Source organism: Dendrobates tinctorius, unplaced genomic scaffold (assembly GCF_039654945.1).
Source record: "Dendrobates tinctorius isolate UK_male_01 unplaced genomic scaffold, ASM3965494v1 ptg000128l, whole genome shotgun sequence".
NCBI classification, from domain to species: Eukaryota; Metazoa; Chordata; class Amphibia; order Anura; family Dendrobatidae; genus Dendrobates; species Dendrobates tinctorius.
In genome coordinates, this window is record NW_027361796.1 from 18,559,623 (window position 1) to 18,583,284 (window position 23,662).

General features: G+C 45.5%; 1 long non-coding RNA gene across 1 annotated transcript in view; it reads left to right on the forward strand.

The window, feature by feature from the left end:
- Window positions 1-23,396, forward strand: part of LOC141047575 (uncharacterized) — a 149,734-nt gene extending 126,338 nt beyond the window's left edge. The window contains exons 3-6 of the long non-coding RNA XR_012219837.1: window positions 21,064-21,221; window positions 22,170-22,292; window positions 22,909-22,990; window positions 23,294-23,396. This is a non-coding gene — a long non-coding RNA (uncharacterized lncRNA). The remainder of the gene's footprint in view (window positions 1-21,063; window positions 21,222-22,169; window positions 22,293-22,908; window positions 22,991-23,293) is intronic.
- The last annotated feature ends 266 nt before the right edge of the window (window positions 23,397-23,662 follow it).

Below are 23,662 nucleotides of genomic sequence, written 5' to 3' on the forward strand. Positions count from 1 at the left end.
ATATATATATATATATATATATATATATATATATATATATTTATATATATATAATCATATATGATAGATTTTTGTAAATCTGGAAGGCTGTCATTAGCAATCCCCCTTGATATAGGATAATGTCCAGTATTACAATATAACTAAAAAAATAAAAATTAAACAAATTAATAACTCAATAATACAATACATGTTAGAAAATAGTCATGTAGCACAAAAAATAACATAATAAAGTAGATATAATATTATCATTAAAAATTACTAATAAAATTAATAATGTGGTTCAAAAACTGAAAAATAATACTTGCCTCTAATAGGTGCAACCAATACATCTATCATCAACAGTGTATAACATTTAATGACAGTCAGAGGAACGGAGCAAAGCTGTTATTTTCATTTAGACCAAGTGGTTGTACCGTTTTAAGGGTCCAAATCCACTTGGTCTCACATTGTCCAAGTTTGCGGCTGACTTGAGCCCCTCATATTAGTGGATATCATGTCTATTCCACGGACTCTTAATTTGGAACTATCGCAATTATGATATTGTTTGAAGTGCCTCGGGATTGTTTTTAAGGTGTTGATATCACTTTCACTAGCCGCTGCTTTGATCCCAAGAATATGTTCCCGGATTCTTATTTTTGCCTTGTAGTCATACCGACATAAATTTTTTTTACATGGACATACTGCAAAGTATACCACTGCCTTGGAAGTGCACGTAATGTGATGTCTAATATTTTAAATTCGAGTCTCATCTTGATTAAAGAACGTTTTAATCCGCTCTATGTTTGGACAGGCAACACAGTTACCACATGGGTAACAGTCAACTTCTTTGTTAGGAAATGTGTCTAGAAAGGTGGATATTGGGGCTGGCGTATAGTGACTCTTAACCAAATGGTCACGTAGATTATCAGAACGCCGAAAAGTTCTGTGGTTTACTTGGCAAATAAGTGGCCAAAGTGGAATCGGCACACAAAATGGGCCATGCCCTACTCAAACATTCTCTGAGTCTGCCTGGGCAGTATATTTTGTAAAGAATCTCACTTTATTTGTTATTTCTTTCGGTTTGTTAGTATACAAAAGTGAGAAAATTGGAGAAAATTAGGAGTTGGGATGATGTGGTGATTAAACCTTCAGATAAAGGCGGTAATATAGTTATTTGGCCAACTATACTATATGAACATGAGGTTTTTCGCCAACTAAACAATCATAAATGTTATAAAAAATTGACATATAATCCATCTGGTAGTTTCGGTATAGAACTTGTTAAGATTCTAATGCAGGCACAAAAGGATGGTATTATATCTAAGGAATTATGTACAGCTTTACAAGTACCAGAACCTATCATCCCTACGCTATATTTATTGCCCAAAATCCATAAGGACAAAGATATCCCACCCGGAAGGCCGATTGTATCAGGGAATGGGAATTACTTGGAGAAAGTGAATCGTTTTATTGACACCAAATTACAGCCGTTGGTGGAATGTCTCCCTTCCCATGTAAAGGATACCACTGACATATTGAAGAAAATAGATCGGTTGCATATTGGTGAAGATGCCATATTGGTTACATGTGCTATTGGATCATTATATACGAATATACGCCATATTGATGGCATAAAGGCGGTAAGGTTCTTTTTAGAATCATCCAATTTGGGGTCTAATATGGCATCATTCATAGTGCAACTGCTGGAATTTTCTCTATCTCATAATTTTTTCATATTTAAGGGGTCCTTCCTGCAGCTCCAGGGGACAGCGATGGGTGCAGCATTCGCACCATCTTATGCTAATCTGTTCCTGGGGCTGTGGGAGAGGGACCTCTTTTTGTCAGACAGACTGTCGTCGGTGGACCGTGACCTCTTTTGGGCACGGTACATCGACGACATCTTTCTGATCTGGCAAGGCACTCCTGACACTTTGAATTTATTTATGACCAGTCTGAATGATAATGATATGAATGTACACTTGACCTATTCTGCTGACTCCAATTCGGTTAATTTTCTGGATGTTACAATTATGAGAGATGTGAATAATGTGTTATAAATGGATATCTTCCGTAAACCGACGGCAGTAAATGCATTATTACATGCTACGTCAGCCCATCCGCAATCAGTTATTAAATCAGTTGCCATTGGTCAATTTCTCCGCTTAAGAAGAATTTGCTCATCTGATGAGATGTTTGAGAAACAGGCACTAGATTTAAAGATGAGGTTTTATGCAAGGGAATATAGTCGCCGTATGGTTAAACGGGCATATTTAAGAGCAAAGCACTCGTCCAGGAACTCACTTTTGTATACTAACAAACCGAAAGAAATAACAAATAAAGTGAGATTCTTTACAAAATATAATGCCCAGGCAGACTCAATCAGAGAATGTTTGAGTAGGGCATGGCCCATTTTGTGTGCCGATTCCACTTTGGCCACTTATTTGCCAAGTAAACCACAGAACATTTCGGCGTTCTGACCGAGTCTTACTTTTCGCATCTGTGGACGCATTCTCCTCCCCTAACAATGGGGTGGGTGTGATCAGATAGGCACAATTATATAGGTCTTCTGGCCATGCGCAGTGAATAGTATTTAGGATCCTTATTAAAACGCCCCTTGGGTCTATTGGTCAGTTTTTTGCACACCCCCTTTTCTGATTGGGTTTTAGTTATATAAATATGCACCTGTCTCTGATAGGCGCCACCCCCTGACGAAGGCTTAAGCGCCGAAACGCGCAGTGGTTGGAGAACTCCACCTCAACGGCGGACACAGCGGAAAAGATGGCATCCTCCTTCAAAAAAAATCTGTCTATCCTAGACCTACTGCTACCCCTATGGAAGGTGAAACCCCCGTGGCCTGGGGTGTGCCGGATGTGGACATCCACCAGGTGAGCTTCACTGGCTATACTATTCAACGCAACGCTATCATAAGCCAGGCGATCTCCGGGACCCCCCTGGTCACGGGACCTCATTGTAACAACCCTGCTGGCATCACTACATGGCCTCCCATCCCCCGTACACCAACTTACTTTCTGCTTCAAGCCATTCTGTGAATTCTGTCTGTTGCCAGCTCTGTGCCTCTGCTCTCCATGTTTCCAGACTGTGTGTATAGGGGGGCGGCGCCTGAACTCTGGTTCTTATGCAGTCAGGGTGCACCTGGGTAATCTGTCCCTGACCAATCACCTGGAGCCCATGACTATTTAGTTTCACCACTCCCACTGAAACATTGCCTGTGCAATGTCTATACTCAGTTAGTATCTTGCTGCTGAGCAAGCCAGGCCCTGTTCTGTGTGTCTCCTTCTCTGGAGGATTACTCTAGTCTTGCTTTGTACCTTGTCCGCCTGCCTGGAGGCTGAATATCCTGGCCCTTGAGTCTTGTTCCCAATACCTTGTCTATACTCTGTCCGCCTGCCAGGAGGCAGAATATTCTGGTCCTTGTGTCTTTGTCCCGGTGTCTCTGTCTGAACTCAGTCTTACCTCTGTCTGTCAGTCTCCTTGTTTGTGGTTCCTTCTCTGCCGTGTCTTTCCTTGTGTCCCCCCTGTCTGTGCATCTGCACCCTCGCAGCTTTATCTGTGCATCTGCACCCTCGCAGCTTTATCTGTGCATCTGCACCCTCGCAGCTCTGTCTGCACGGCTCCTTAGCCGCTCTGCCTGCTCCGCACTCCTGCGGCTCTGCCTGCTCCGCACTCCTGAGGCTCTGCCTACCTGCACCTCCTGTGTGAACAGGTCCAAACCTGTTCTCTCATATACCACTCCTTCCTGCCTATATCCATACCTGCATCTCCTGTGTGAACAGGTCCAAACCTGTTCTCTCATATACCACTCCTTCCTGCCTATATCCATACCTGCACCTCCTTTGTGAACAGGTCCAAACCTGTTCTCTCATACACCACTCCCTCCTGCCTACACCTGCTGTGTGAACAGGTCCAAACCCGTTCCTCCATATTCCTCTCCTGCCTGCCTGCATCCATACCTGCTGTGTGAACAGGTCCCTACCTGTTCCTTCTCAAGCCGTGCCCACCTGTCCTGTGTCTCAAGCCGTGCCCGCCTGTCCTGTGTCTCAAGCCGTGCCTGCTTGCCCTGTATCTGTCGTACCTTCTTGCCCTGTGTCTCAGTCTGCCTGTCACTCGCACCTGTCCAGGTGTCCTGTTCCCGAGTGGGATCAGCAGCCACAACCAGACACCACCCTGGAGTGGCACCCGGCAGCTACCTGCCACACAAGCCTGACCTCACCATCAGAGGCTCCAGTGAAGACCAAGGTAGCTGCCGTAGTTACGCCCCTTCCAGGGTAGTCTGGTTTGTGGCACAGTGGGGCCACAACCCCCCCGGCTCGCGCCATTCAGCCAAGGCGCGAGCGTGACACTCATAATGGTATTGAAGTCCCCACCGAAGACCACCTGTTGGCTCGTAAAAAGAAAGGGCTTGATCCTCAGGAAGAGACATTTACGGTCCCACTTAGACTGTGGGCCGTAGATATTAATGAGCCGGAGCTCTTGTCCCCTCATGAAGACATCTAGGATCAGGCACCTCCCCATTTCTAACTCACTAACCCGTCTGCATTCCACATCAGCGGTTTTAAAATGAACCGCCACCCCGCTATACGGCTCGGCTACAAGAGACCAGTATGAAGGCCTGCACCTCCACTCCCTTCATGGTTTATATATGGTCCCCATGTCCGCTAGTCTGGTCTTCTGCAAAAATAAAATTTCTTCCTCAATTCGGGAGAAAAAAATCGAAGGCCGTAAAACGAGCCGCATCTGACTTAATGCTGGCGACATTAATGGACGCCAGCGTCAACAGGGCGAGTTCAGCCATCATGGGTGATTGAGTTCGATGGCCAATTTCTTCACCGCCCCACAATTATTTTCCCCTGGGGAGGGGTCAGAAACTTTCCTTTTCAGGGAACTCCCTGACGTGTCCATCCCTCCCCCCCCTGGTGTCCTCGCCCCCGGGTTCCAGGTCTGTCCCCCCCCTCAGGAGGAACTGTGCCCCCTGAAGGGACCCTCCGTTGTTACCCCCAGCCCAGCACCCTTGTCTTGCGGTTCATCATCCAAACCTCTGAGGGCACTGAACCGGTTGGAGAGTCTGATCAGAGGGGGGTCAGCGGGCCCTTCCGTGTGCACCCTTGTGGTCGGAAGCGGGGAAGACTGTGAAGACTTGCCAACCTTCTCCCCCCCCCCCCCCGATTTACGGTTGGCACGCTTGTTTCTGCCACCCGATGCTGTAGGCTGCTCCTGGACATCCTCATCGACACTTTATACTGGGAGGAGTCATCTGAGTCAGCCGCTTTCTCCTCTTTCTCTATCCTCCTGATCTCGTCACTCACCGCATTCTACCCCAGGGCCTCAGAGGCTTTAGCCACGGGCCTAGAGGGAGGAGCAGGCATCACCCCGGTTGCCCGAGGCTCCACCTGCTCCTTGCCTCCATGGCGTTTTTCCTGCCTCCGCTGTTACGCGAGGCCCCTAGCAGCATTGCCCTTCCTCACTGGCCCCTCTGCCCCCTCCCCTCCGCCACCACCTGCCACAGCAGAGGAAGCACCGCAAGGGGTTGCCCCCTCACGGTCTCCCCCCACCGGGCCTGCAGCGGCATTGGAGAAGGAGCGAGGGCAGCGGCTGAGTGGGTGTCCAAGGTCACCACATAGGTGGCACCGAATATCCTTGCACAAGGTGGCCAGGTGACCTACCCCACCACACAATGCGCATTTCTGCACTTTGCAGCTGGCGCTGAAGTGGGTGGGGTCGCTGCACTTGTGGCAGACTTTCGGCTGCCCCTGGTAGAAGACCAGGATCCTGTCCCTTCCCAGGAACGGCGAGGAAGGCATGTGGGTGACCGTGCCTCCGGAATCCTTCAGTTTTACCATGAAGGTCCAGCCCCCTGACCAGATGCCAAACTCGTCCCTGTTTTTCTTTGGGACCTCGGTGACTTCCCCATAACGGGAAAGCCACGTCATAATGTCCACGCCTGCAAGTGACTCGTTACATGTGATTTACGGTCACTCGCTTGACGGCATTTTGACGAGACACCGCTTGTGCAACGAAGCCTCGCCATTCGGGCTCTTCTCACACCAGCTCGTAGTTGGACCTGAAGAGCTCAAGTCCCTCCGGCCGCACGAAACTGACGTTGAAGAAGCGGGACGCCGAAGGATGTATCAGGGCAAAGATGTCATTAGCCCCGAAGCCCATCTTTAGGAGGAGCTCCACCACCTTGCTCCTGGGTGCGTGGCTTCATTGCCCCCCCACCTAAGACAGACCACATTCCTTCTTGGCGGCCCCTGCCCAGCTGTGGGGAGAGACCAAACAGTCCCTCCCTCCCTTTAATCTTGGAAGGCAGCTAGGCCATGTCTCTCTATCCAGAAAGACAGGTCCCCTGTCCTCCCCTCTACCACTATTGACCTTTCTCCCCTTTTGAGAGCCTCCAGGAAACGGCGGTGCAAAACTCCGTCCCTGGAGCCCGGAGGCGAGGAGACCCCCCCAGGACCACCCCGACCCCCAGCCGCGGCCCCCGCATAATTCCGTTGGGGTCTCGCGGCCGGGAGGCAGATGGGCCAGCCCTCCCACCACTACCACCACTCGTGCCCGCACCTCATTCGTCCTCCCACTCACTCTCCCACTCACCCTTTTATTATTTCCACTCACCCCTGCATTCACTCCAGCACTTTCAACCTCATTCACACTTGCACTCCCTCCCTCATCCATGTCACTCACATCCCCATTCACATCAGCAAACAACCCTTCAAAAAATGTCAGTCACCCCGCTCTGACAATCACTCTCGCACTCCTCAGCAACACTTTTATTAACCGTGTTATTTACATTATTTACATTTTTATTTACAACAGAAACTGAACTGGGACAGTTCCTCTCCCTGCCTGCTGGGGGCCCTGAGCACTCTTTCACGGAGCTATTCCAGTTCCTGTCCAGGAGTGCTGCTGCCCCTTTAAATGCCTCAGTGCAGAGGACACTCTGCACATTGCCCTGGCTGGGCCTGGGAGCAGCAGCAGCTCCTGGTTTCTCCAGCTCCATTTTTTTTTCCTGTTGTTAAGTCCTTTTCTTTACTCTGGGCAGGGACGGCCACTGGCACCGCTCCCTGCCCTGCACTCTTCACCCCCCACCGGCTTACCAGGGAGCGCCAGAGTCCCCGCACCCTCAGCTAAAGGTAGGTGGGCTGGGGACCCCGACACTCTCCCCACCGGCTTTTGGGGGCGATACACTGGCTGAAAGGGTGGGTAGGACGGTAGACAGCGCGCCCGCCGAGGCCACACACCCCCACCGCCCGCAGTCACTCCAGGCAGAGCCGCAACCCCTTGCGAGGCCACGCCCCCGGGTGACGCGAGCACAGTGGGCAGAGTTGCGACCGCTGAGGCCACACCCCCGCATGCCACAGCCTTTGCAGGCCGGGCAACACTCGGGGAGGCCACGCTCCCCTCGCGGACCCCCGCCGCCACCCTGCGCCCACCACTTGACTCTGGCAGGGCCGGCCACTCCCCAGCGTCGGCGGAGCCCCCCGCACGGACCCCTTTTTGGGTCGACGTGCCGGAGACCCCGCTCTTACCACGACATGGGAGCGACCAGCAGCTTGCACCTTTTCAATTGTTGTTTTACATTGCCATCGCCCTTCCTAGGCTTCTGGACCCCCACCAGCGATCCAGACTTCACGGATCCGTACGTGGGGGGCTCAGAAACCCCAGCACTCGCCGCCGGAGGTGCGGCCCTGGCTGTTTATACTCCTGGTGCCAGGCCAGCCCCCCCTGCCACAGAGGGCTGAGCCTGGGCACCACCACCAATACCAGTACCGGCACCGACCTCCATGTCGCTGCCCTGGTCTGAACTGTCACCAGGTGTAAGTCAGGTCACAAGAAACATTTCTCTCCCCGCTCCCTTGCTGCGGACCCACCACAGGGCCCGAGCCGGGGTGGGTAGCGGGTTCCACACAACGTGACAGAGGGGCCCCAGGAAGAGGGCAAAAAAACAGTATCTCCTTGATATTATCGGAAGCCTTAGGCCTGCGCTTCCTCCTCTTCCCGGTTGCCTCATCCTCGGGGCAGACCTCATCCCCGAACAACTGTGCCAAACCGTGCCGGGGACTCGTTCTGCCTCACTGGCTGCAGGATGAGGCAGCCCCCTTAGTGTAACTCCCGCTCCCTCCATCCTCCCCCTCGCTCCCGCTTTCCTCCGTGTTACTGGAGTCCAGCGGGAGGGCCACTTGCTCAGGGGCTATCACGCTGTTTGTTACCTGACTCTCGCTGTTATCTGCCAGGTCTTCAGGTGGAGGTGGCCCGGGTGTAGTGTGGCCGCCATCTTGCTCCTCTTCCTCCTCGCTTTCCTCCACCTGGAAGGGGCCTCCTGACCCCCCAGGAGACCCACCGGCAATGGCCCTGAACGGGTCTCCATTCTTTAGCTTCTCCTTGAAGGGGCCGCTGCCGGACATGATGGTAGCTCTCCGGCCCTCCAGGGCCCTTATCTCCCCCTTCAGCCGCTGGACCATGGCGGCGACCTCAGCTCTCCTCGAGGCAGGGAGCCTGTTCTTGCTGACAACTCTCGCTCCCTCCAACTCCCCCTGGATCCTCTTAAGCTGTTTTCCGGCCTCCTCATACTCAGAGATGTGGGCATGGATGCGGGAGGCGTAGACTGTCTCCGGCTCTCCAGCAGCCTTGCAGCCCCAGATGTTAACGGGGGGCCCCGCCGCACCTTCTCTGGTTCCCGTACCTCCGGGGGAAGGACCCGCCACGGCCTTGTATGCTTCGGGGGTCCCGGACCCTGGAGCCTTGCGGCCTCCCTAGCTCCTCCGGTTCTTCCCCATCCCTGGGACTGGCTGGCTGTGCTCTGGGCCTCTTGATGTCAGATGAGGCCCCCCACCCCAAGCTGGCTTGCCGGGGGGTGGGAGCCAGGGGCCCAGCCACGGCTTTGCTCAGTCCCAGGGAGTGTGTCCTTACCTGGGAAGGGGGTAGATGAAAAAGTCCTTCAGGGGAAAAAAGTCCTCCCTTCCCAGGGACTAGCTGTGGACCTTAGCTGGAAACCTGAGCACACAGCTCCCACCAGCAGCAGCGCTCCGCCCTCTACACTTCCTGCAAGGGTGGAACTGGAATTACCGCGGCTGCTGGCAGCAGATTTTCCCTCCAATGCATGCTTACTAAAGGATGCAACTACTCATTCCAATTACAGAGCCTCTAAATTGTCATGGATGGCTACTGTGTCTTGCAACATCAATTGCTTACTCAGTTGAGGAGTGGTAAATTGCTTGACTCCGGCCATCATTGGATGTGGCACCCATTTATCTGGCTGCCTCCTTGGATGTGGTACCCGTTTATCAGGCTGCCACTCTGGAATAGATACTTGATTCTCCATTACCCATGCTCACCATAGAACTGAGCCCTTACTGCATGTGGGGTGTAAGGAAAGGAGAGCGGGTCACTGTACAGGCAGGTCCAGAAGCTGCAGGTGTATAGAAAACAACCCTTGCATGGCAAGCGTGAGTTGAATTGCCTCCAGTGGACGCTACGGCTGTCCTGTCTCATCAACCAACAAACCCAAGGCAATGCACAGGGTCACTCAGGAGAGGGGTGAGGGTATGGAGGCGGAGCAGGGCCTATGCGGCGCCTGTTGGGTCTTCCATGCATTTCTTTATTGGTTCATAATTTTGCAGTGATCTGTAGCCAGAAACTCAAATGTTATCAAATTTGACTGATTTAATTACCATTTGCAGTTGCATTGTACCATCTGTGTGTATGCGGCTGTTGTGATACAGGGCTTCATCTTCAAATATTTTTTTTAATCCAATCCAATTCACAAACTTTTTTTTAAATTTGTATGAAAATGTGTTCGGGGTGATTCTGTAGTATGTTGTTTTAAGTCATTTTCTTATCCAACTTTGTTTGCAGGGCACTTGTCCTGCTCTTATCCCCATTTAGCTTTCTTTTGCAGCCCACTAGCCCTTACTATGACCATTTTAAAGCACCGAAGGTCGGGTCGCCTTTGACTTCTATGGGGTTTGTGGTTAAGTTCAGAGTTATGTTCGGATGCCAAACCAATTTTTAACCCCTTTACCCCCAAGGGTGGTTTGCATGTTAATGACCAGGCCAATTTGTACAATTCTGACCACTGTCCATTTGTGAGGTAATAACTCTGGAATGCTTCCATGGATCCCAGTGATTCTGACCATGTTTTCTCGTAACATATTGTACTTCATGATAGTGGTAAAATTTCTTTGACATGACTTATTTGTGGAAAAAATGGAAATTTGGCGAAACTTTAGTAAATTTATGCCCTTAAATCACAGAGATGTGGCACAAAAAACTTAAGTAACATTTCCCACATGTTTAATTTACATCAGCCCAATTTTGGAACCAAAATTTTATTTTGTTAGGAAGTTGTAAAGGTTAAAAGTTGACCAGCGATTTCTCATTTTTATAACACCATTTTCTTTTTCAAAAATTTTTTAACCCCTTCATGACCTGACTATTTTTGGCAATATTGACCAGTGTCCCTTTATGAGGTAATAACTCAGGAATGCTTCAACGGATCCTAGTGATTCTGAGATTGTTTTTCGTGACATATTGGGCTTCATGTTAGTGGTAAACTTAGGTCGATAATGTTTGCATTTATTTGTGAATAAAACGGAAATTTTCCCATTTTGAATTTTTATTCCGTTAAACCAGAAAGTTATGTGACACAAAATAGTTAATAAATAAAATTTCTCACGTCTACTTTACATCAGCACAATTTTGGAAACAAATTTTTTTTTTTTGTTGGGAAGTTATAAGGGTTAAAATTTGACCAGCGATTTCTCATTTTTACAACAAAATTTACAGAACCATTTTTTTTAGGGACCACCTCACATTTGAAGACACTTTGAGGGGTCTATATGGCAGAAAATACCCAAGAGTGACACCATTATAAAAACTGCACCCCTCAAGCTACTCAAAACTACATTCAAGAAGATTATTAACCCTTCAGGTGCTTCACAGCAACTAAAGCAATGTGGAAGGAAAAAATGAACACTTTAATTTTTCCAACAAAAATTTTCTTTCAGCATCAATTTTTTCATTTTCACATGGGCAACAGGATAAAATGGATCCTAAAATTTGTTGGGCAATTTCTCCTGAGTACACCAATACCTTATATGTGGTCATAAACCACTGTTTGGGCGCACGGCAGGGCTCAGAAGGGAAGGAGCGCCATTTGACTTTTTGAATGGAAAATATGCTGGAATATTTAGCGGTTGCCATGTCGCGTTTGGAGAGTCCCTGTGCGCCTAAACATTGGAGCTCCCCCACAAGTGACCCCATTTTGGAAACTATACCCTCCAAGGAACTTATCTAGGTGCATAGTGAGCACTTTGAACCGCCAGGTGCTTCACAAATTGATCCGTAAAAAAAAGACTTTTTTTCACAAAAATGTTCTTTTAGCCTCAGTTTTTTCATTTTCACATGGGCAATGGGATAAAATGGATCCTAAAATTTGTTGGGCAATTTCTCCTGAGTGCACCGATACCTCATATGTGGTCATAAACCACTGTTTGGGCACACTGCAGGGTCCTGAAGGGAAGGAGCACCATTTGACTTTTTGAATGGAAAATTAGCTCCAATCGTTAGTGGACACCATGTTGTGTTTGGAGAGCCCCTGTGTACCTAAACATTGGAGCTCCCCCACAAGTGACCCGATTTTGGAAACTAGACCACCCAAGGAACTTATCTAGATGTGTGGTGAGCACTTTGAATCCCCAAGTGCTTCACAGAAGTTTATGACACAGAGCAGTGAAAATAAAAAAATAATTTTTTTTCCTCAAAAATGATTTTTTTAGCCTGCTATTTTTTATTTTCACAAGGCTAACAGGAGAAATTGGACCACAAAAGTTATGTAATTTGTCCTGAGTACACCGATACCCCATATGTCGGGGGAAACCACTGTTTGGGAGCATGGGAGAGCTCAGAAGGGAAGGAGCGCGATTTTGGAATGCAGACTGATGGGATGTTCTGCGGGCATCATGTTGCGTTTGCAGAGCCCGTGATGTGCCTAAACGGTAGAAACCCCCCACAAGTGACCCCATTTTGGAACCCCCTAAGGAAGTTATCTAGATGCATAGTGAGCACTTTGAACCCCCAGGTGCTTTACAGAAGTGTATAACGCAGAGCTGTGAAAATAAAAATATTTTTTCCTCAAAAAATGATTTTTTAGCCCGCTATTTATTTTCACAATAGTAACAGGAGAAATTGGACCCCAAAAGTTGTTGTCCAGTTTGTCCTGAGTACGCGGGTACCCAATATGTGGGGAGGGACCACTGTTTGGGCACACGTCGGGGCTTGGAAGGGAAGTAGTGACGTTTTGAAATACCGACTTGATGGAATGGTCTGCGGGCATCATGTTACGTTTGCAGAGCCTCTGATGTGCCTAAACAGTGGAAACCCCCCACAAGTGACCCCATTTTGGAAACTAGACCACCCAAGGAACTTATCTAGATGTGTGATGAGCACTTTGAAGCCCCAAGTGCTTCACCGAAGTTTATAACTCAGAGCCGTGAAAATAAAAATCTTTTTTTTTCACAAAAATAATTTTTTTTAGCCCCCAATTTTTTATTTTCCCAAGGGTAACAGGAGAAACTAGACCCCCAAAGTTGTTGTGCAATTGTTCCTGAGTACGCTGATACCCCATATGTGGGGTAAACCACTGTTTGGGCACACGTCGGGGCTCGGAATGGAGAGAGTGCTGTTTGACATTTTGAATGCAAAATTGGCTGGAATAAATCATGGCGCCATGTCTCGTTCGGAGACCCCGTGATGTGCCTAAACAGTGGAAACCCCTCAATTCTAACTCCACTCTAACCCCAACACACCCCTAACCCAACCCTAATAATAACCCTAACCACAACCCTAACCCCAACCCACCCCTAACCCTAACCCCAACCCACCCCTATCCCTATCTATAACCCTAATTCCCGCCCTAGCCCTATCCCTATCTATAACCCTAATTCCCGCCCTAGCCCTATCCCTATCTATAACCCTAATTCCCGCCCTAGCCCTATCCCTATCTATAACCCTACTTCCAGCCCTAGCCCTATCCCTATCTATAACCCTAAATGGAAAAAAAAAAAATTTTTTATTTTATTATTTGCGCCTGCCTATGGGGGTGATAAAAGGGGGGTGTATTTACTTTTTTTTTTCATTTTGATCACTGTGAGAATGTATCACAGTGATCAAAATGAAAAATGAACGGGCAGCCGGCAAATTCAAGGGCGCTGCCATCTTGGACAATGGCAGGCGCACTGCGCATGCTCCCGCCATTTTGCAAGATGGCGGCGCCCATGATCTGGACGCCAGGAGCCACGGCGGGACACCGGGAGCACCATCGGAGGTCCCGGGGGGGATTGGAAGGTGGGAGGGAGCGATAGGAAGGGGAGGGGGAGCAGATGATGACGGCGGCGAGCAGATGATGACGGCGGCGACCGATCGCCGCCGTCCATCGGTGGCGGGGGCCGATTGGCTCCGTCAGTCTGTGTGGGGGGGTCGGTGTCCAGCCATGTCCGATGCTATTGCAGCATCGGCCATGGTTGGATTGTAATATTTCACCAAATTTCATTGGTGAAATATTACAAATCGCTCTGATTGGCTGTTTCACTGTTAACAGGCAATCACAGTGATCGTAGTCACGTGGTGGCTAAGCGACGCCCCGTGGGATTAACCTGAGAGTGTCCTCTGTGTGCGGGTCGGGTGACCTTTCAGTGACCCTGGTCACCCGATCCGCAAGGGGGCTATTTATAGCATGACGCCTACGTAGGCGTCATAGGTCGTTTGGGCACGACTTTTCATGACGCCTACGTAGCCGTCATGGGTCGTGAAGGGGTTAAGGCACCACATCACATTTGAAGTCACTTTGAAAGGGTCTATAGAAAATACCCAAAAGTGACACCATTCTAAGAACAGCACCCCTGAAGGTGCTCAAAACCACATTCAAGAAGTTTATTAACCCTTCTGGTGCTTCAGAGGAATTTTTCGAATGTTTAAAAAAAAATAAACATTTAATTTTTTTCACAAAAAACTTACTTCAGATCCAATTTGTTTTATTTTACCAAGGGTAACAGGAGAAATTGGACCCCAAAAGTTATTGTGCAATTTCTCCTGAGTACGCTGATACCCCATATATGCAGGTAAACCACGGTTTGGAAACAAAAAGCAAGAGTATGCCTACAGAAATTGGGAACACCCATATAGTATAGAAAATTACACTTTATTCAAAAATACCTAGCACATGTGTAGACAGACACAACGAGGATTAAAAACATTTAAAAACAAAAAAATGATGTGATCCAGACATGCTATACATTAGTAGCAATGCCACCCCACAATTGTTCCCACACAGCAAATAACTAATACACCAAGGCTCTAAGAAGGATCAAGAAGTAATGTAACCTAAAAAGGAACAGTACATGGCCCAAAATTTCAAGGAATGAGTACCTGATTATTCAGAGCACCATATGTGTACAATAACGTTGGCCTAATACCCAAGAAGTAGACAGCACCACATTGGAATAAGATAACAAGTTATTTAAGATGCATAAAAGATCTAACCAATTCCTGAGAAATATCAGAGAAAGGAAGCCAAAGCACTCAGACCCTGATGAGATGGAGGATAAAGGTACTGTCACACTTAGCGATGCACCAGCGATCCCGACCAGCGATATGACGCGGTCAGGATCGCTGGTGCATCGCTAAGTGGTCGCTAGTGAGCTGCCACATAGGCAGATCTCACCAGCGACATCGCAGGGGTCGGGGGTCGTTACTTACCTGTCAGACGAGGCGATCCTGACGTTCTCCCGCCCGCGTCCACGCGTCGCTTGTCTCCACAGCAGGTAGCTGACGACGAGAAACGATCCAGGACGTTCTCGCGCGATCACCGATAACCAGCGGGGAGCGGTCGGAGGTAAGTATCAGACATAACGATGTCGCTAACAATATCACTATAACGTCACAAAAAACAGTGACGTTGTAGCGATATTGCTAGCGATATCGCTTAGTGTGACAGGCCCTTAATACATGCCATGAAGAGCCATTGGAGCCGAGGGGCAAAAAGAAGGGATAAACACCCCACGCATATCGCCACACCAAATGTGGCTTCCTCAGGGGAAGTGATGTGCCGTACCCCCACATATGCAGGGTATACATACTTGTAAATCGATTAATTAACACATGAACTATACTAATCCTCCATTACATTGAAGGATCCTGTTATCCATCATCATGTCCTGATCTCTTTTGTCTTATGGAGGATGACTGGTCGACGTCTATCTGAATAATGCAACGTATGAATAATGCTTGTTTCTGATGCATATGTATTTCAAGTTTTATATTGTTATTTAATATTATCATTTATTAAGTAAATTCAATTGTGTGAGCATTTTCTTATTCATTACAATCCTTGGAACCCCTTACCATACAAATTGGTGTCAGAAGTGGGATTGTTTTGAATAAAAATGTTTACAAAATTGAATGTTTGTTAAGAATAGGAAAGCAGTTGAGAGTAGTGTCAGATCCTTGCCAGAATGGGTGTCACCTGGAAAATGGACCCCAATGGCACAGGAATGTAATAAGTATATGGAGGGACAGCGCTAATCAAATCCCCAGGATGTGGCTGCCAAATTTGATCTCTCAAGGTATGATGCAAAAGAACAGAAGTCAGCAGCAGCTGTTGGATGGATCTGTGTCCAGGCACTTCAAAGCTTACAGGAAGAGATTGATAACTTGTGTTTAGAGCTGCATACAGCTATAGAGCAAAGGATTAGCTTGCAATCAGCCTTGAGAGACCAAATGAAACAGCATGACAATATGCAAAGGAATTTTAATAAGAATAGGCGCAGGAGGAGACAGCAGCCAGTGTCAGATATGCGTACTGCACAGATTAGGACCATGATTGCACATGAGAAATGGTCAGATTTGTTAGAATGGGATGGCTGCGACAGTGAGACAGATGAGGAAGAAAGGCAGGCCACACCAATTGTGACTACAAAAACTAAGAGAGAAGTCACACGGCGTAGTGGAGATCGGATGGATGCAGGAAATGCAGCTGTTGGAGCACAAGCCGCCATTACAGAGGAAACTAGGAATTATACAGCAGCAGAGCTAGCAGAATTAGCTACCAGGTACAGGCAGAAAGCAGGAGAACATTTGTTAGCAGGGATTCTCAGATTATGGGATCAGGGGACCGATGCGATAATTTTGAACAGTCTTGAGGCCGTAGGACTTTGTAGTATTTGTATTGATCCTATGGTACGTCTAAAAATGATACGCGCAAGGGACACTGCAGAGACTTTCTCTTTACTGCATTTGGTGAGGGATTCTGTGGCACAAGTGTATGACTCTCCTATGGAAGTAATACCACAGACACGATGGGAGTCTCTGGCAGATGAAGTTCAGTGATTGAGAGAAATCGCATGTATCGGTGGGTTAACTCTCAATCCTTTGCCAGATCTGAATGATCACTTTGCTGTGGTTGAGGATTGGAAGGGACCAGATGCCACAATATTGACAGTATTGATGAAGAATGAGTTCATAGAAGGTGCCCCAGCTGCTTACAAAGCCCCATTGTTCACTATGTTCAGTGCACTTATGGGAAATTCTATTACTGTCTACACAGCATGCAATCTGGTCTCCCAGCTATCTGCTCTAAAGAGCAAGAGTGTCAAAAATAGTACAGTAGAGAGTGTGGATCAAGAAAGGAGAAAAGAAGATAATACCCAAATTAGTGCAGGAAGGAGTTTTGTGACCGGTTAGGTAGTGGAGTTCCATTCCAGGAGATAGATGGGATCTCTACAAGTGACCTGTTGAGATGGCAAGATCTGAGGAGGAGGAGAAGTAAATTGCAACTCGCCAGACCCAAGAGGGTGGCGACAAATGAAATGGGGGGTTAGAAAGATAGAGGTGGGACACCGGATGGAGGCATACAAAGGCACTACTGTAGCCTCCCCTTACTCTCCTCCAATACTATGGCATACTGCACCCCCTGCCATGATTCCCTCATGGACTAAATTGCAGATTTTAGATAAAGTTGTGGAACATCCCCTGAAAATGTTTAACAGTTTTTCCATTTTTTGATGACTAACGATGTTTGTTTTCGTTCTAGAGTTTAAGAAGAGAAATATTCCTGTGAGCGTACTATGACGTATGCGCTGGCTAATATATGATGAATTGGGTTTGGTCTTGGTGATGCATAAATGATCATTTCTCACTTGAGGGTTTGTAATAGACTTTGATGTTTTGAAAGGCAAAAGACCACACCAGATGTAAGATGATTCTGTATGTGGGAGCCATGTGAGAGAAACATACAAGGAAAAGAGGGAGTGACATTACAGACAATGAATTAAAGACTGAACTAAAGTTAGATGACTGACAATATACTGGGGGGTTGACAAGATAAATAGATGACTTATTTGTACTACATGTTGTCTTTGTCACTGTATGTGCTTTGTGTAACCCCTGTATTTGTCATGGATATCCTTTGATAAATTGGTTCGCAGCCAAAGAGAAAATCCACGTGGTATTTGTTGTTTTTACTTTTTATTTGGTATTTTTATTTTTGAGCTCATTTTTTTTTTTATTGTGTTTAGCATTCTTGTTTTTTTTTTTCTCTTTTCAGTAGACTACGTGTTTGACTGGGGTGTGTAATTAACCTTTTGTATGCAGTAGTGAAAGAAGAAACCTTGGCCATTTAATTTACATGTAAATACAGTGCACAATAAATGGTTCATTTCTGCAGTACTGAAAAAGGAGTCCATCTACCATAAGATGATATTTTATGACTTTATTTTTGAGTTTTTCACATTTTTATATTGGGAGCTCCTGTGCATATTGGGTTTTGAAGGTATACATTAAAGAAATTATTTCAATGACTGTTCGTTAATGTTGATGTCAGTCTTTTGTTCTTGATATAGTTTTGTTCACCTACAACTGAGTCATGCAATACAAATGTGATGTTACCCAAAGTGTGTGTTTGTTTATATGTAAATGAGAATTTCTCCTGCAAACTGAATGAATGCATTAGTTGAAGACAGTGTGTGTTGATATGTGTATGTTATGATGTAAAAAATAATTTGCAAGAATTGGGTAAATAGCATATTGGTTTGGGTTCTGTTTTCCTTAAAAATATGGCAACATGTAAATGTACTGATTATGATTAGTAGTAACATTTTGTGATCTCAATTAACATGATTGTACTGGTAATTATGATCATCGGTATTATGCAAATGTAATTGACATGAATTCGATGTCTGATATTTTGATATTATGATTTATTTTGGGGTATGTGTGTATATATAGATATATATTTTATTTAGTAGTTATTATCTAGAATAGAAATAAATATTTGCTACAGTAGAAAATTTCAATTGGTCATTCTGGGCACAGTTAATTTGGACCAACAAACCTACAGTAATTTTGTTTTATTCATTTGATCAAGGGGTGGAAAAACAAGCCACCTGGACTGAGTACAAGTTAATCTATCTTGGACTGTTGCTATGAATTGAGTTAGCTCTGCCAAGACTTTGATACTTTTTCAAGTATTATTTTGAATTTCACTTTCCCACAGTGCAGGCTGTGTCTTGTGAGTAGACTGAAGATGTCCAATTGAGCGCTGAGACTGAGCCCAGATGCTGCTGAGCCATCACCAGGCTGAACAAGGTGCTGAACAGCGGCAGCAACAGAAGATGAAGGGACTCTTATGCTCAGCCATGGACACCTTCACTCCCCTCACCCATTGCTTTGGAGAAATGAGGGCTTAATGTCATGAAGGGCAGGGACAGATTGCTCTTTAGCGTCTGTTCTTTTGCTAACCAGGGAACGTAGTGAAGTCACCTTGTCATTAAGTTTTTGGTGATGAGGGCATAATACTCCCCGTGCTTCCCTGCAACAGAGATCCAATAGGATTGTGGTCTAAGAAGATCCAAAGAACGAAGATTTTTACAAAGACATTTAATATTTCAGCACCTGCTGGTCCAGTGTTTTGTTTTTTGTTTTGATTTTTCCCTTTTAAGCCCAGGATGTTTTTACCAAAGCAGTTTTCTATTGGTAGCAAATATATATATTTATGAGCAATGCGATAAATGATAAATGGTATAGTTTAGTGGCAGGTTAATTAAAGTGATTGAAAACAAGGGTGGAATGTATATTAAAAGTTATTTTTAATGGTTTAAACACTCCAATTAATTATTTTACTAATTATTATATATCTATATAGAATTCTCCCACATGTGCTCAGAAGACCCTCCTCCAGCTTCTTGTATTCTGCCATGTACTGGTAAAACAAGTTTTTCATTCAGGGTTGAGGGGATGTGCTTTTTTTAGCCAATGGACAATAGACTTGTGACATCATTCCCCACATGGTGGGGCTGGACACACCTTTTTTTAGTTGGACATAAAGAACCAGGACACATGCTCTGTCTTTTTTTTTTTTCTCATGGAGGATGACTGGTGGACTTCTATCTGAATAATGTAACTTATGAATGCTTGTTTCTGATTGATGCATATGTGTTATGAATTCGCTTTCTAGCCTACCTCTGGTTACTAGTGAAGGTAGTGGAGCTGGTTATATTGACAGAGGGGGTCGCAAGTTCTCTTTCTGGGCTCCCTCTGGTGGTTACTGGGGGTAGTGGAGCTGATCTGATTGACAGAGGCTTGCCACCTGATAATGAGGAGGATGATTGGAGATCTGGAGTTTCTGACTGGATTTAAGACAGCCGACTCCCTCTATCCCTGCTGGTGATTTTTTTCCTGCCTCCTGAGGTCTTAGCTGAGCATGCAGGGACTGAGCTGGAAACTAAGTGTTCTTTTGCTACTGTTCACATTTGATCTGGTTTTGTCTTTCAGTTTTGTGTGGTCAGCCAGCTCCGGCTGGGGCTGTGCTGAATCTCCATCCATATGTTACTGCTTGTGCCAGTTTTTGTCCCTTATTAGATTGGCCTCTTTTTGCTCTGCTTTCAGAATATACCAGAGTGCTGATATAGTGGGCGAAGTCGTGCGACTTCAGTATTTTTCTATCAGACGTGTTGGATATTTTTTTGCAGGGTTTTTTGCGTGATTGCAGACAGTGTCTTTCCTTTCCTGTCCTGTCTAGTTGGTGTGGGCCCCATCGTTTGCTCAGTCTATTTTCCTACCTGCGTTTGTGTTTTCATCTTGTCTCACCGACAATATATGTTTGGGGGCTATCTATTCCTTTGGGGTCTGCTCTGGGGCAGTTTAGATTTCCCCTTTCTTGCTTTAGGCTTATTTAGATCTCTGGCTGTGTTGAGGCATCTAGGATCATCGTAGGTACGCTCCACAGCTACTGCTAGTTGTGTGGATAGGATTAGGGGTCTGCAATCCGCTTAGTTACCAACCTCTCTGGTATTCTGTGGCTCAACTTGGTCTTGCTCTCCTCGGTGACCCAATCATAACACATATGCACTTATAGTTTTATATTGTTCATTATTTAATGTTATAATTTATTAAGTAAATTAAATTCTTGTGTGTACATTTTCTTATTCATTACAATCCTTGGAGCACCTTACAATACAGTGGCTTCTCCACTTTTTTTCTGGGAGTGTTGGCACGCTTTGACTTGTATTAGTACTTTTTTTTTTTTTTTTTTATAAAAATCACCTCTGGTTTTTAATGTGTACAATTTAGATTGTTTATGTTGTTGGTTATTTCATCATGAATTTGGAAGCGAGAGTGCTGGCGTTGAAGGATCAGGTTGAGAACATTTTTCGTGTCAATGAAAGAATTGTACAGGACAACTCATTTCTCGGTCTTTCAAACGAGATTACGAATTTGTCTTGTGAACAAATTAAGGGAGGGCATCAAAGAAAAGGAAGCCAAACTCAGTACTTTTGACTCACAAAGCATTGTTTTACCTTTTCAACAATGTCTAAAGATTACCATTGACAACTTTGAAAAAGACATTATACAGAGAAAGAAACGTAAATTTGTCCGTGATAAGAAAGCATTTGACAACCAACTGTTTAAATGGATGCATCACGGCAATAGGAGATTTAATAAACCAAACGGAGAACATAGATCGAACATAAACGTGTCCACTATGGCTGATTCATCCACCAGCTTTTTTATCAGGAACCAGTGATCAAGAAGGAGTAACAGGCGAGGTCGCCGCAAATGTACCAAACCCAAGGAGAAGAGGTCGGTGCTACAAGGAGTGGACCCCAATGTACAGGCGGGAACTGATGAACAATCGGAGGAGATGAGATCTCTCAACAATACAAATTGTTCAGGTAATTTACAGGTTATAAATTTGTCGAATTATGTGTTATCTGATGTAGAAAAATCGTTGCTATCAAGGGGATTGTATTTTGCACCAATGAGCAAGTTGGACAAGTTTATCCTGACAAAGGATCTGTATTTGTTTTGTATAGTTGGTATTGGTGTGCACTCAAGGTCACTGTAGAAGCGAGGTGCTGGTAGAATGGACCGTGGTGGTCCCTGAAGTAAATAACAAAAATTCACCGCACACTCTAATGGAATAATTTGCAACCATCAGTGGAATTTTATTTTAGACAAAAAAAGGAAAGATAAGTGTACCATCAACCATTAACTCAATATCATAGGATGAGAGGCAAGCTTTCAGTGATCTCATAAAGCTACTAAATGAGAATAAAGGTTCAGGTGTTGGTACTAACAATAATTTGTGGGGGTTACCATCCCAAGCCACACCTTTTTCACTATTCCCAACTGTTCAGATTTTCTATGACAGTCAGTAATGAAATTGCCAGACTTCAAACAAAGAACCACCAGGGGGAGAATTTGGGACTAAAGGAAACACGAACTCTGTCCAGATTGAAAATGAATCCATCTTTTACCATCAAGGAAGCAGATAAGGGTGGGAATATTGTCTTATGGCCTATTGAGATGTATACAAAAGAAGCCAAACAACAACTAAATAATAACTGTTATTAGGTTTTGCCTTCTGATCCAACCAGTATCTTCAAGAAGAAACTGGATCGTTTATTCCTCTAGGCCAGAAGCAACAGTATTTTGACAAAGAGAGCTTACCCTTTTGACCACCCAACATCCGGTGGTTCACCCCCTTTATCTGCTCCCGAAGATACACAAATCAACCAGCGAGTCACCAGGTAGTCCTATAGTGGTGGGGATTGGGAGCTTATTTGAAAGACCCTGAATCTATTTGGATCACTTCTTGAAGCCATTTGTCACCCTTTTAGGCTCATACATTGAAGATACCTCCCATCTCATTCTCCAGTTGCAGGACCTGCCTGTACCAGAGAATACGGTTCTTGTGTCGATGGATGTCGAATTGTTGTATACCTGCATAGGCCATACACTAGGTATTTGAAGCTGTTTCTTTTTTTCTTTGATCAACAATTTTCTGGTGAGCGCAGGCATCATTCATTTCTCTTGGATTTATTGCTTTTTGTTTTATCCAACAGTTATTTTGTGTTTGATAGAACATTTTATAGGCAAACTCTTTTTGGGTTGGTGGGAGGAGACACAGGTGCACCCATTGTGCGCCTTTCAAGATCATGTTTTTCTTTGGTTCCGGTACATAGATGATCTTTTGGACAGGCTCAGAATCTGAATGCCATGCATTCATTACTTAATTGAACAGTAATGCATTTAATATCTCTTTAACAGCTTGTTTATCAACAGACTGTTGATCTTTTTGGATTTGAAAATTGGGTCCCAAATCCAGACAAAATTGTTATGCAAAGATACCGCCACAAATAGCTGCTTGTATTTTACGAGTTTCCATTCCAAGCACCTCTGTAACAACATTCCCAAGGGGGCAATTCCTAAGGGTAAGACTCAATTGCAGCATGGAAGCTGATTCCCGGGAAGGGGCCTCTGATATCCCGTCTCGGTTTGCTGAGAGGTTATCCATAGAAAGTGATTTCATGAGCCTTCCAAACCTCAAAAACCAGTAACAGATTGTCTCTTTTACAGCCCAAAACTCGGAAGGGTCTTGGCACCACCAACATGATTACGACTTACAACAATCAATGACAAGAAGTCCATGGTATACTGAGTAAGTATTGGAATATCTTGCTCAGTGAAACTAAACTCGGGCCTTTTTTGTCAGATACACCCAAGCTAATGGCTAAAATGGCCAAAAATTTGAAGGACCACTTAACAGCTAGCCACTTCAAAACACCAACAATCAAGTTAGGCACAGGTGGCCACCTAATAGGTTCCTTTCCATGTGGAAGCTGCAATGTGTGTCCTTATATGGTTGCCGCTGATACTTACTCTCCCTATCTTTCCAGAAACAATAAAAATGAAACTCTCTGCCAATTGTCGTTCAAAGAATGTGATCTATCTCGTTTGCCAGTGTCCAAAGATATACGTCAGCTAAACAAGCCAAGAAGTCAGTCGTAGGATACAACAGCACATATCCAATATTGGAAAGGCAGCCAGTGATCTGGAAAAGGGTAAGCCTATTTCTTCAGTGGATTTACACTTTTTAAAGCATCATTCAAGTAGGCACCATGGAATTTGTATTATGGTGGTGGATCAAGTTCGTGGAAGTGTTCGGGGAGGGGATCCAACAAAGGAACTCTTGCATCGGGAAGCTCGGTGGAGATATAACTTGAAAAGTATGTCAACAAATGGCTTGAATGAGGAGTTACTGTTTAGTGGCTTTTATGGATGAGATCTTCCCTTCTTAGTTAGATCAATATATCTAGAAACCTCTTTTTTT